Source organism: Herpailurus yagouaroundi, unplaced genomic scaffold (assembly GCF_014898765.1).
Source record: "Herpailurus yagouaroundi ecotype Mexico unplaced genomic scaffold, PumYag 166, whole genome shotgun sequence".
In the NCBI taxonomy this organism is placed as follows: domain Eukaryota; kingdom Metazoa; phylum Chordata; class Mammalia; order Carnivora; family Felidae; genus Herpailurus; species Herpailurus yagouaroundi.
In genome coordinates, this window is record NW_024412407.1 from 7,388,584 (window position 1) to 7,401,485 (window position 12,902).

Sequence of the window (12,902 nt, forward strand, 5' to 3'; positions counted from 1 at the left end):
ATGGTGATGATATTGATGATAATGGTGATGATGGTGATGATGGTGATAGTGAAGATGACGACGACAGACTCCACCAGCGGCTGTTTTCAGGGCTTTACGTATGTTACCATTTGAATCCTAATAAGAGGATTTACGTGTTTCGGTATTAGCGCTCCCAGTTTATAGAACACAAAGCCAAAGCCCAAAGGGGTTAAACAATGGGCCTCAGTTGTCTGGTGCAGACCAATGGAGTTTATCTTGAAGCCTTCAGCGGGCGTTGGACGAGAAAGGTTACTACCATCTCCCAGGTGACATTGACCTTGTGTGGAGCTGCCACCTGTGCTGGGTAGGCCTTCCTTCTCCTCCAGTCTCCTTTTGGGACTTGGGCTTCCAACATTTTGAACTATATTTATATAGATTGCTACGTTTTGGCAATATGAATGTAACTCTCGATTCTGGCACCGGAAGCATATTTCGCCGCAATCAGTCTATTTTCACGAAACCTTTAGTAATGTAGAGGACTGCAAAAACCAGTAGAAGCAGGCATCGTGGACCTAGGCATCTAAACAGCGTCGACTTATCAGCGCTGGCATCCGGGGCCAGACAGCTCCCTCCTCTCCATCTTGGTTTCCTTTCTGTACCTGGGAGTGAATGGTTGCTCCAGCAGGTCGGTATGAAGTGCCCCTGATATGATGGATCTAAAAGTTCTCCATAAAGAGTAAATTCTCATCAAAAGGCAAGGCATTCCTTGTCCTGGGGTGGGGGCAGATCTTTTATTTTTGCTTTCTTATTACCAAATCAATACTAGTTCACATCATTATTATTCACACACAGAAGGAAAAAAATCTATAATCTCTTCGTGCAGAAATAGCAGGTAACATTTTAGGGTACGTAGCTCCTTCCTGACTTCCTATGGAAATGAAAGGTACCCTTGTCTTGTAATTTTAAACAACGGGTGCTGATGAGGTGGAGGAGGAGAGCGTGAGAGGGCAGCAGGTGGCCCTATGGGAGACGAGGCTGCGGGGGAGCCGTGGACACGTGTCCTCAGAAGATCCCAGACCGGCAACTAGTCAGGTAATCAGTTATAGTAGATATTCAGTAAAAGCAGGGAGACAGTAAAAAGGAAAAAACAACGTGACTATTTTATTGAAGTAAAACATCTAAATATACCTTCATGTAACAATATTTGGAAAGGACAAAGCCCCTTCTACAAGTGTGTGACAGCTGACTGAAGTTTTGTACAGAGTTAAAAAAAAATTTTTTTTTAATGTTTATTTATTTTTGAGAGGGAGAAAGACAGAGCCTGAGCAGGGGAGGGGCAGAGAGAGAGGGAGACACAGAACCGAATCCAGGTTCCAAGCTGTCACCTCAGAGCCTGATGCGAGGCTCAAACCTATGAACTGTGAGAGCATGACATGAGCTGAACTGACTAAGCCACTCAGGTGCCCCTGTACAGACCTTTAAAAAACTGAAAGTTTCTGGTCCTAACAGCTCTTTTTTAGAAAAAACAAACAAACAAACAAACCACTTTTTAAAATATTTATTTATATTTATTTATTTATTTGAGAGAGAGAATGACAGAGTGTGAACAGGGGAGGGGCAGAGACAGAAGGAGACACAGAATTCGAAGCAGGCTCCAGGGTCCACACTGTCAGCCCAGAGCCCAGCACAGGGCTCCAACTCATGAACCACGGGATCATGGCCTGAGCCAAAGTCAGAGGCTTAACCGTCTGAACCACCCAGGCACCCCAGCATCTTTTTTTTTCCTTTTAATCTTTATTTATTTTTGAAAAAGAGAAAGACAGCAGGGCAAGGGTAGAGAGAGGGCGACAGAGGATCCAAAACAGGCTCTGCGCTGACAGCACAGAGCCCAATGCGGGGGTCAAACTGACAAGCCAAACCCGGAGATCATGACATAAGCTGAAGTCTGGCACTTAACCAATTGAGCCACCCAGGGGCCCCCTGGTCCCAACTGCTTTAAAAAGTAGAGAGACGACTCAAAGATAGTCAGGAAACCATCTGAGTTCAGAATCTTCTAGATTAAACAAAATTTCCCAATTATTGTATACTTGTCTCACCCGTGCCAGTAGTCAAGCTACTTTCCCTCTACTGTTTAGTAAACGCATTCAGTGTGGCTTTTATACAATTATTCTTTTCCTCACACATCTTTCATTGGTTCACAGAATAACAAAAACAAGTTCAGTTGGCAAAACCAGCGTGTAAACAAACATACGTGTCTCTTGGTGATCCCAAACTGTAGGGGCAGAAGTGCCACGGTGACCCCGAGTCCTACTTCCTGGACACACACGTTCATGCTGCCGTTAGACCGTATGTTTAACTGAGCACAAGGCAAGCACTGGCCGCCTGTTTGAAGATTTCTAATACGGGGCGCCTGGGTGGCGCAGTCGGTTAAGCGTCCGACTTCAGCCAGGTCACGATCTCGCGGTCCGTGAGTTCGAGCCCCGCGTCAGGCTCTGGGCTGATGGCTCGGAGCATGGAGCCTGTTTCCGATTCTGTGTCTCCCTCTCTCTCTGCCCCTCCCCCGTTCATGCTCTGTCTCTCTCTGTCCCAAAAATAAATAAAAAACGTTGAAAAAAAAATAAAAAAAAAATAAGGAGATTTATTGTCTCAAGTGACAGGAAGTTTAGAAGTAAGAGGCGCTTTGAGGCTGGCTGATTCAAGGATTTAACAATGTCATTGGGGTCCCAGATTATTTCCATCTCTCTCCACTGCTGTTGATAGCATCAGCTTCGTTTTGCAACTGAGGCCAATACTGGAGCGTTAGGTTTCCTTCTTCTGGTTAAATGGGAGAGAGAAACAATGGGCGTCCACCAATGGGATCAAGTCCTTCCCTTCTATCTGATTGGCCCAACTTGGGCCCCATGCCCCATCCCTGGACTTACTAACCATCATCAGAGAAATGGCGTGTGTGGATTGGTTTCGAATATCAGATATGGCCTCACACCTGTCAGAACGGCTAACACGAACAACTCAGGAAACAACAGATGTTGGCGAGGATGTGGAGAAAGGGGGACCCTTTTGCACTGCTAGTAGGAATGCAAACTGGTGCGGCCACTCTGGAAAACACTATGGAGGTTCCTCAAAAAAATAAAAATAGAACTACCCTACGACTCAGCCATTGCACTACTAGGTATTTATCCAAAGGATACAGAAATGCTGATTCGAAGGAGCACGTGCACCACAATGCTTATAGCAGTGCTATCGACAATAGCTAAATTATGGAAAGAGCCCAAATGTCCATCAACTGGTGAATGGATAAAGCAGATGTGGTATATATATACAATGGAGTATTACTCGGCAATCAAAAAGAATGAAATCTTGCCATTTGCAACTACGTGGATGGAACTAGAGTGAATTACGCGAAGTGAAATGAGTCAGTCCAAGAAAGACAAGTACCATATGATTTCACTCATATGTGGAATTTAAGAAGCAAAACAGATGAACCTAGGGGAAAGGAAACAAAAGTAAGATAAAAACAGAGAGGGCGACAAACCATAAGAGACTCTGAAAGACAGAGAACAAACTGCATGTTCCTGGAGGGGTGCTGGGTGGGGGGGATGGACTAAATGGCTGATGGGCACTTGGTGGGATGAGCACTGGGTGTTATATGTAAGTGATGAATCACGAAATTCTACTCCCGAAACCAGTACTATGTTATATGTTAACTAACTTGGATTTAAATTTTTAAAAATTAAAAAAATATATCAGCATCCATTCTTGGAGCTGGAGACGAGCTCAGTTTCCTATTCCTGTGACTCTCATGAGCTGGGTGAACCCTTGAGCAAACTGGATTCTATTTTGGAAAAGGAAGGGAGGACGGGATGCTGGGAAAGACGTAGTGACTCCTACAATAGGCTTTCCCTAGTTCACAGTATGGCTGGAGGCCAGCTCTGTTCCCTCAGCTACCAGAAATGTACATTCCTGAAGCCTCTTTGGTCCTGGTCAGAAGTTCTACCATGGAATCACCCACTTTTAGCCATAGCAGCTCAAAGTGGCAACGTCAAAGTATGGAAACTAGTCTCACTTTAATTCATGAGCACAAATAGGGATGGGCTCTCCACAGTGCCAGGCGACCCACCCACACGTTCCTTGCTCCTGCAAGGAAGCACCTCACAGCTTCTGTCTCCATCCACTCCAACACCTGTTTTCTTCTCTTCTCACATGCTCTGGCTGACGCCTTTCTGTCAGATCCACTGAGAAAACAGAAGCTGCCAGACTGTTCCGTGACCATCTCTGCCACGTGGCCTTCTGTGTGGGACTGTAGATGGCCTGGCTCCTGGCTCAGGCCCGCCCTCACCCTCCGCTTGCGCCAGGATCCTCTCCCTCCCCACTCACCTCCTCAGGACCTCGCTCTGGCAAATAGCATCCCCCCCCCCCCCAACCCTGTCAGCATACAGAGCCTCCGGGAGCTTGCATCTTAAAAACAAAGCAAAACCACTCTTCCTTGACAGTCTTTCCCACTCTTTCCACAACAGAACGTCTTTAAAATGTGGTGTGGAGTCACTTGACTGCACTGTCTCGATCCTCCCCCTCTCAACTCACTGCCTTTGACCCTCTCACCACCCCTCCCCCATGCCACTGAACTGTTCTAGGCACAGTCAGGAGTGACCAGGATTTTACCAGAGCCGGCCGCTTGCTACATTTGTCAGACGGGATCCCCAGCGCTTTCCTCAGCCTGTCTCTGTCTTCTCTCAGCTTCGACAGCACATGCTCTCCTGGGAAGATTTCCTCAGTGTGTTTCCTAAATCACTTCTTGTGTCTCACTCTCCCCTCTGAGCATTCCAAGTTTGACGTGGGGCCTTCTTTTCTCCTTCCTTCCTCTCCCCTCTTGTCCTTCCTCTCTCTTCCCTCTTGTCCTTCCTCTCTCTTCCCTCTTTCCCCCTCTTAACTCCCACACTCATTCGCCCCAATTTATATGCTCTGCTCCCCTGTTTAAATGCCATTCACCGGCAGGTGATGAGCAGATTCGGAGTTCCAACGCTGAGCTACCCACCAAGCTTCAGGCCTACGGAGCCTACCAGCTCCCGGCGTCGTCTGACAGCATCTCCAACCTGCTGTGCCCCGCGTGGAACTTCTGGTTCCTCCCCTCCCCCAGTGGTCTTCAAACGTGTTTCTCCTCACCTTCACCACCTCAGTGAATGACACCACAATCTGTCCCCTGCTCCTCCCTTCATATATTCATCAAGTCCTGTCTTCCCCTCCCTAGGAAAAGCCTAAATCCACCTGCTTTTTTCCAGCCCCAGCGCCAAGCCACAGCCACCTCCCTGAACCACTGTGATAACCTGCCTGTTCTCGCCTTCCGCACAGGGGCCAGAGTGAGCTAAAAATATTAGATCAGATCGTCTCACTCCCCAGTGTAAACCCTCCAATGGCTTCCTGTTGTGGGCAGAACAAAATCTAGATACCTTATCATGGCCTGTGAGGCCCTAATGGACCCAGTCATGACCCCTCTCTGCCCTTTTCTTGTGAAACTGGGCTCTGGGCACCTGGACCCTCTTCCAGCCAGACTCGTTCCCATGCAGGGCCTTTCAACTTGCTCTGCTCCCTGACTTACATGACTGGATCTTTCCTGTCACCCAGACCTCAGCTTAAAAGTGACTTCCACAGAGACCTTCCCTGGCCACAGAGTCTAAATTAGCCTCTCACTCCCCATCACTCTTTACCCTTAACCTTGTTCTGTTTTTGTTCTAGAATGTACCACCATTTAAATGATCTTTTCACTTATTTATTTGTTCTCCATCTCCTTCCCCTTCATATTAGACTACACCCACCAGGGAACAGGACGCTTGATCTTACTTTCTATGTGGTCTCAGCACCTAGAACAACAGTAGGAGCCAATAATAATAATAATTTAGTGAATGAAGAACCCCGTTTGCCCCACTTACATCTGACTTTCCTGGGAATGGTCAACCGAGGTTGCAGGACAAGTAGCTCACTCTTTTTTCAGTCACCACTTAACCCATGTAGCAAATATCACCAGGCTGTGTGCTTGGACCTGGAGGAAGCCAGGTAGAGAACTTCTAGAACCTGACTTCAAGCCCTCACAGACAAGTGGGTGGCGAGAGGCGAAGCATGAGAAAGTTTGAGTGCCGTAGTATGGCAAATACCAGGAAAGGGGGAAGCACAGGGCGATACTGGAAACTCAAGGAGGAGCATCGAACACAGGAAGGTGAGGTCAACGGTACGAGTCAGCCAGGTGGAGAAGGGATGGAAGGTGGGAGTGAACACTGTAGCAGAGGGAACAAGGGAGGCTCACAAGCCTCGGGAAGCCATGGGAGACACGCAAGGAGGTTAGGAGGACTGGAGACTGAGTTCAAGGAGGACAGGAGGAGGGCACGGAAAGGTAAGAGACGGGACCAGTAGGAAGAGACCATATCATAAAAGGCCTTGTAACAACAGCCACCGCAGCTAACATTGACCAAGAGCACACTATGTGCCAGACACAGAGTTAAGCGCATCACACGTGTGTCCCGTTTAATCCCCATGACAACCCTGTGAGCTAGGTTCTATCACTATCCTCAATTTACTGGTGGGAAATGTTAAGTTACTTTCCTGTGGACACACAGCGTTGTGGAGTCAGCATGGAAGCCCATGGAAGCATACTGCAAATGCTTTGAGACATAAGCCCTGGGTCTCTTATGACGTTTCTTAATTTCTCTCTCTAGAGCTTAGTTTTCTCACTGATAAAATGGGGCTGATAGCAGTGCTCCTACCACGCGGAATTTGTGAGAGCAAATTTGTGAGAATTTAACGAGGGCGTTCATATAAAAGTGCTTAGCACTGAATCCATATTAGTCCCTGTTAATAAATATGAGCTACTACTGTTATTATTAAAAATTTTTCTGGAGGGGCACCTGGGTGGCTCAGTAGGTTAAGCGTCTGACTTCGGCTCAGGTCATGATCTCATGGTTTGTGGGGTTGAGCCCCGCGTGGGGCTCTGTGCTGACAGCTCAGAGCCTGGAGCCTGCTTCAGATTCCGTGTCTCCCTCTCTCTGCCCCTCCCTTGCTCTCTCTCACTCTCTCAAAAATAAATAAACATTACAAATTAAAAAAAAATTTTTTTTAGAAATATTGATACAGAAAGACTACTATTTATACCTGGGGATTTTTTTCCTTGCAGTGGAAACAGGACTTGACAGTTCCTAAAGTTTGTGGCTCTCCTCTTTCATTATGATTCAGTTTACTCGTCCGTACCATATTGTGAATGTCTGACTTTGGTCACTTTTCTCCCCTTCCTCCTCCTCCTCTTTCTCCTTCATCTTCTTTTCCTTCTCCTTCCCCTCCCCCTCGCTCCTCTTTCTGTTTGCTAACATCTTTTTCGATCCAGATTGACAGGTAAAAATGCAGAATTGGTATTTCCATGGAAGGATTAATGGCTTGAATTGTTTTTTAGCATAAAATAATGCATGCACAAATTTAAAAAATTCTAACAATACAAATGGATAAAATATGAAATGTAAAAGCCAACCTCTTTACCTACATCCGCATACATAATGTAATTGCAGCTGAACATAATCATAGCTATTATTTCTTTTTTCCCAGAAATTTCTAGGTGTGTAAGTACATGTATATAAATATATGTATAAAAATGTGACCCTTGGAGTTTCATTTATAATAATACTGTATTCTGCCTTATTTTTTCACCTTAAATAATTTAGTTTGGATAATTTTTCACATCAATATGGATAAATCTATTGATTCTTCTGAACAGCTATATAGTATTCTATTTTATAAGTTATTGTAGTTCATTTAATCCTCTCTTGATGGGCATTTAAATTTTGTCTAGTTTTTAACTCTTACAAATAATATTATTTGTAATATTATAGAATAATTATATTACAAATGTAATATATTACAAATAATATAATTATTTGTAATACATGCTGCCCCGGTACAGTATATATTTGCCTCCTTGTGCAAGTGTTTCTGTGGGCAAAATTCCTAGAAGGGAAATTGCTGAGTTAAAGAAAATGTGCTTTTAAAATGTTAATAGTTATTGCCAAATTGCTTCCCAAAGATGTTGTAGCAATTTGCATTCCATTAACAATATGTGAGAATTCATATGTTTCCCATACCCTTAAGTATGAGCAAAATTAAATTTTTACAAAGATTCTAAGTAAAAAGTGATATCCTGTTTTATCTTTGTCTTTGACTATTTAAAAAGCTGAAAAAATCTTTTCATATGTTTATTGTCTATTTGCTTTTTTTTTTTGCCACAAACTATCATTTGCCTATTTTTTTCTTGAGTTTTTCCTTTTTCTTTTTGCTGAGTGTTAGATCTGTTTTTGTATTAAAGAAATTAATCTCCTTCCTGTTATATAAATCGCAAGCATTTTTTTTTCTATCCTGTGGTTTGTTTCTTAACTTTGTGTATGATATTCTCTGTTTTGCAGAAGTGTTAATTTTTATGTAATTTTGTCAGTCTTGTATTATCTGTCTCCTGACCTTCTCCAGTTCAAAATCTGGAAAAAAAAATTACCTGTGATTTTTCTAGAGTTGTTATAATTTTGTGTTTTATGTTTAAGCTATTGATCCATTTAGAAATTATTTGAACCGAAGAAGGGAGGTACTTTAGCATCCCCCCCCCCGCCCCGTGCCTTGTCTGTCACAACATTTCTAAATTATTCATATTCTTCCATTGGCTTAAAATACCATTTTGTTTATATTCAAATGTATTTGGGTCTATTTCTGGGATCTCTGTTCTCCACTAACATCTTTGTTATTTCCTGTACTTTCTGTGTAATGTCTTTCTGTGTTTCCTGTAATTTCTCTACCTGTCACATGTCTTAATGTTGGGTATAGTTAGTTGTCCTTCATTATTCTGTTTGTTCTCATACTGGCTATTTTCACTCCATTATTATTCCACATGAGCTTTGTATCATTTTATCAGATTCTCAAAGAAATCCTACTGACATTTGCATTGGAATTACGGTTGTTCCAGAGAGAGGAAGCTGTGTTGTTCCATTCACTCCTGTCTTCTTTTATGTTCCCAAACTAATCGGGATAGGATGGGCTATGCTGCAAGAATAATTAAAGCTTTAAATCTCAGCAGATTAATTCAACAAAATTTTGTTTCTCACGCATACAAATTCCAATGTAGCTCAGCAGCTCTCCAGGATAGGAGTCCATTTCTGTAGTAATTTGATCTTTTTTTTTTTTCTTTTTGAGAGAGAGCAAGCAAACACGTGTGTGAGTGGGGGAGGGACAGAAAGAAAGGGAAAGAGAATCCCAAGCAGGCTCTGTACTGTCAGCACAGGGCCTGACGCGAGGCTCGAACTCACAAACTGTGGGAGATCATGACCCGAGCCGAAATCAAGAGTCAGGTGCTTAACAGGCTGAGCCACCCAGATGCCCCAAGGCCAACTTAATCTTATAGCTTTGCTTTCTCAACACGAGGCCTCCATGGACTGTGGAAGAGACATTTACTGTTTGATGACTATCCATGTGCTCCTTTAAATTTCTAGCCCCAGAGTACTTAGGTGGGGACATAAGACTAATTCTGGCCAATGGGTTTTGAGCGAAAGTGATGTGTGTCACTTCTTGGTCAAAACTTAGAAAAACAGATGTAAATTTCTCCTGTGATCTTTTCCCTTGTTGGACAGTTGCTGAGACCATCAGCTGAGATGATTTGGCCAAAGACAGATAGACCCCTCCTCAATAACTGAGTCACTTCATGGAAGGCAGTTGCCCTGGAGAATTACCTGGCTCATAATCAAACCTAGTATGCATATGAAATAACCCTTATTGTATCAAAGTCACTGAAATTCTTGCCATAAGTGTGTATGTATATGTATATATACACACCTATATGCACATATATACACATATACATATATGTATGTATACACACATATACATATATATGCACTCATATATACCCATGTGTGTACACATAAACATAAACATATGTGTGTGTATGTAATATATGTATATGTGTGTGTATATATATATATACACACACACACACACAAAATGAAACCTATCTTGACCAATACAAAAATTAGTACCCAAAAGTGATACAGTGCTGAAAAATACACTTAAAATATTGACTTAGCAATCAGTTGGTAGCAATGGGAAAACTGATATCAGAGGCTGGGAAGAAGGCAAAACATTCGGTAAAGGTGTTGCTTTTGATTATCCTGAAGGTGGTTCATTTACCAAACTCATAGTTCAGTGGGGGAGATGTCAGGAAACAGAACCTTAGAACTTATGAGGTTGCTACTGGTTATGTTTGGAAAAGAATTGAAAGAGAGAGAGAGAGAGAGACTAAGAGAAACAGAACGAGTTGGAGAGGGTTGGGGCAAAAAAGCAAAGGAATAAAGTTCATTTAAGAAGTCCCTCAAAGAGAATATTGATTGTGGTTCCTTGTTCACGGAGATGTCTGGACACAGATAGACAGAGCCTACTGCATTTTTGAGAGAGTTGTAGTGGACTGCCAAAGAAACCGTGAGCTTGTTCTTAAAAGCCAGAGGTCCCAACCTCAATTCCTGGTAGGAAACGGGCTACGAGAGCTGTGTGGCCCTATGGAGGGACTCCTCCAGCCCCCACCCCATGCCCACTTCCGGTTTCACCAGGGAAGGTAATCGAATAGGAAGGACTTCCCAGATGTGGCACCAAGGAGCTCTGAGAACTGCCCCACAGCCCAGGAATGGACCAGGAAGGTTGTGTTTGTACTCATGGTGTGCTGTTTGAACCAGTGTAGGGCAGTTGTCCTGCATTTACCTAATCTGATTCTATCAGAAATTTTGAGACTGGGACTGAAATGTTCCCGTTAATCTGAGAGGCTTTCTTGTTTTGAGGTAATAAGAACTAAGGCTATTGTGGGGGTTGGCCATCTCTCATCCATCAAGCGTGCTGAGAATTCTGTAGAGAAAGCTGATTTTTTCTTTAGAGAAAAGAAAAAAAAAGCTTTTTGTACAGAAGAAGAGATAAGAAACCATATTTATAAGGGGAGGAGAGAAGGAGATAGAGAAATATGATGTGGGTCCTTGGGAGCTTTCTACTCCCCCGGCTACCCCTAGTTCAAGTCCCCAGCTATATTCCCATGGGTTCCAGGAGACACCCCTATATCATTATAGTCCATCTCCTTTTTTGTTTAAGTTTGATTGAGTCAGTTTCTAGTTCTTAAAATTAAAAAAAAAAAAACGTAACAGAGGAAGTTCCCATACCCTATCACTGCAAAACATCTCCAGGAAGGGACCACCCCTTCCTTCCTGCTGCATAGGTTGTGGTCACAGCCATGCCCATGAGATTTCTCAGACTGGTCTGATTTCAAAGTCAGTATGGGGGAAGCTGGAATATTGGCTCATGCTTCCATCCCCACCTACACTGGCCAATTTTAACGATGGCCTCTTAGTAACAACATTGAGAAAACTAAAAATAAAGCATAATGATTCCAATTTTCCTTGGAGGAAACTCTCTTCTTTATTTCCCGTACGCATTTGCTTTCCTGTCCTCTAGAAAGTTAATTTCCTACCATCTCCTTTCTTCCCATCTCGCAACATCTCCCTCCCCTTCCTTCCTCACTGTCACTTGATGACCTTACTTCTTATTCCACTGAGGAAGAAAAAGAAATAGCCAGAAGATGACATTCTTATCCTTCCAGACCAAATCTGCCAGACTGCCATCAACTGCACCCGTGGTCTCTGCCCTCCCTCCAGCGCTTATCAGCACTGTCCAAGAGAGCTGTCCTTGATGATAGAGATGTCCCGCACTGTCCCTGTTCAATACACCAGTCCTTTGCCACGTGTGGCCATGGAGAACTTGAAATATGGCTGGTGCAACCTAGGAACTGAACTGTACCTTTTATTTGATTGTAATTAATTTAAATTTAAATAGCCATATGTGGCTAGCAGCTGCTGTGTAGAACAGCACGGGGATAGAGAACTCTCGAGTTCTGCCATGAAGCGAACAAAGAAGTGAATGGGATGGATAGTCACAGAGGGATGGGGTCAGAGCTGCATTTTTTAAAAGATGGATAAATAATATTTTAGCCAAGCTGATGGAAATAATCTAGCAGAGATAGAAAAATAGATGAAGCAGGAGAAAGCAGAGTCAATTATAGAAACAAAATAGATCCTAGGCAGGAGCAGGTCATTGCCTATGGCGGCACTGTCTCATACGGCAGCTGGTGGCGACCCGTGACTATTTAAATTTACATTAATTCGAACATAATGAGGGGCACTGGGTGGCTCAGTTGGTTAAGCATCCGACTTCGGCTCAGGTCATGATCTCGCAGTCCATGAGTTCGAGCCCCGCATCGGGCTCTGTGCTGACAGCTCAGAGCCTGGAGTCTGTTTCAGATTCTGTGTCTCCCTCTCTCTCTGCCCCTCTCCCACTCACGCTCCCTCTCGCTCTCTCTCTCAAAAATAGATAGACTTTCAAAAAATTTTTAAAAAGGACGTAATGACATGTTAAATTTATTTCTCAGTCACACTAGTCACATTTCAAGTAACTTCCATATTGGATATAATTTCCATCATCGAAGAAAGTGCTGTTAGAGACTGCGGCTCTACACTGTCTTCATTTCATATTACATTTCTCTTTCTTGCATTTTTAAAAAAAGTTTTTAAGGTCAGCTTTATCCATGTTCATAGTTGTGAGAGCCAGAAAGCCTTACAATTTGTTTTTTCATTCCTTTCCCCATTTTCTACTCTCCAAGTAACTACATTCAACTCATTTAGCTTTTTAAAGAATGTTTGTGTCTCTGATTCTAAATAATTTTCTTGTACTGCTTCTCAATTGTTTTCCAAGGTCTGGGCATTGCTGTGATTTCTTTATGAAACGTATGGATCTAGCCTGCTTACACCTCTCCCCTATGTCACTGCTCAGCAACGCGTGAACACTTCCTGCCCCTAACTCTCAACGGAGTCAAGCAATTTTTATGGTTAGATCAGTATTTA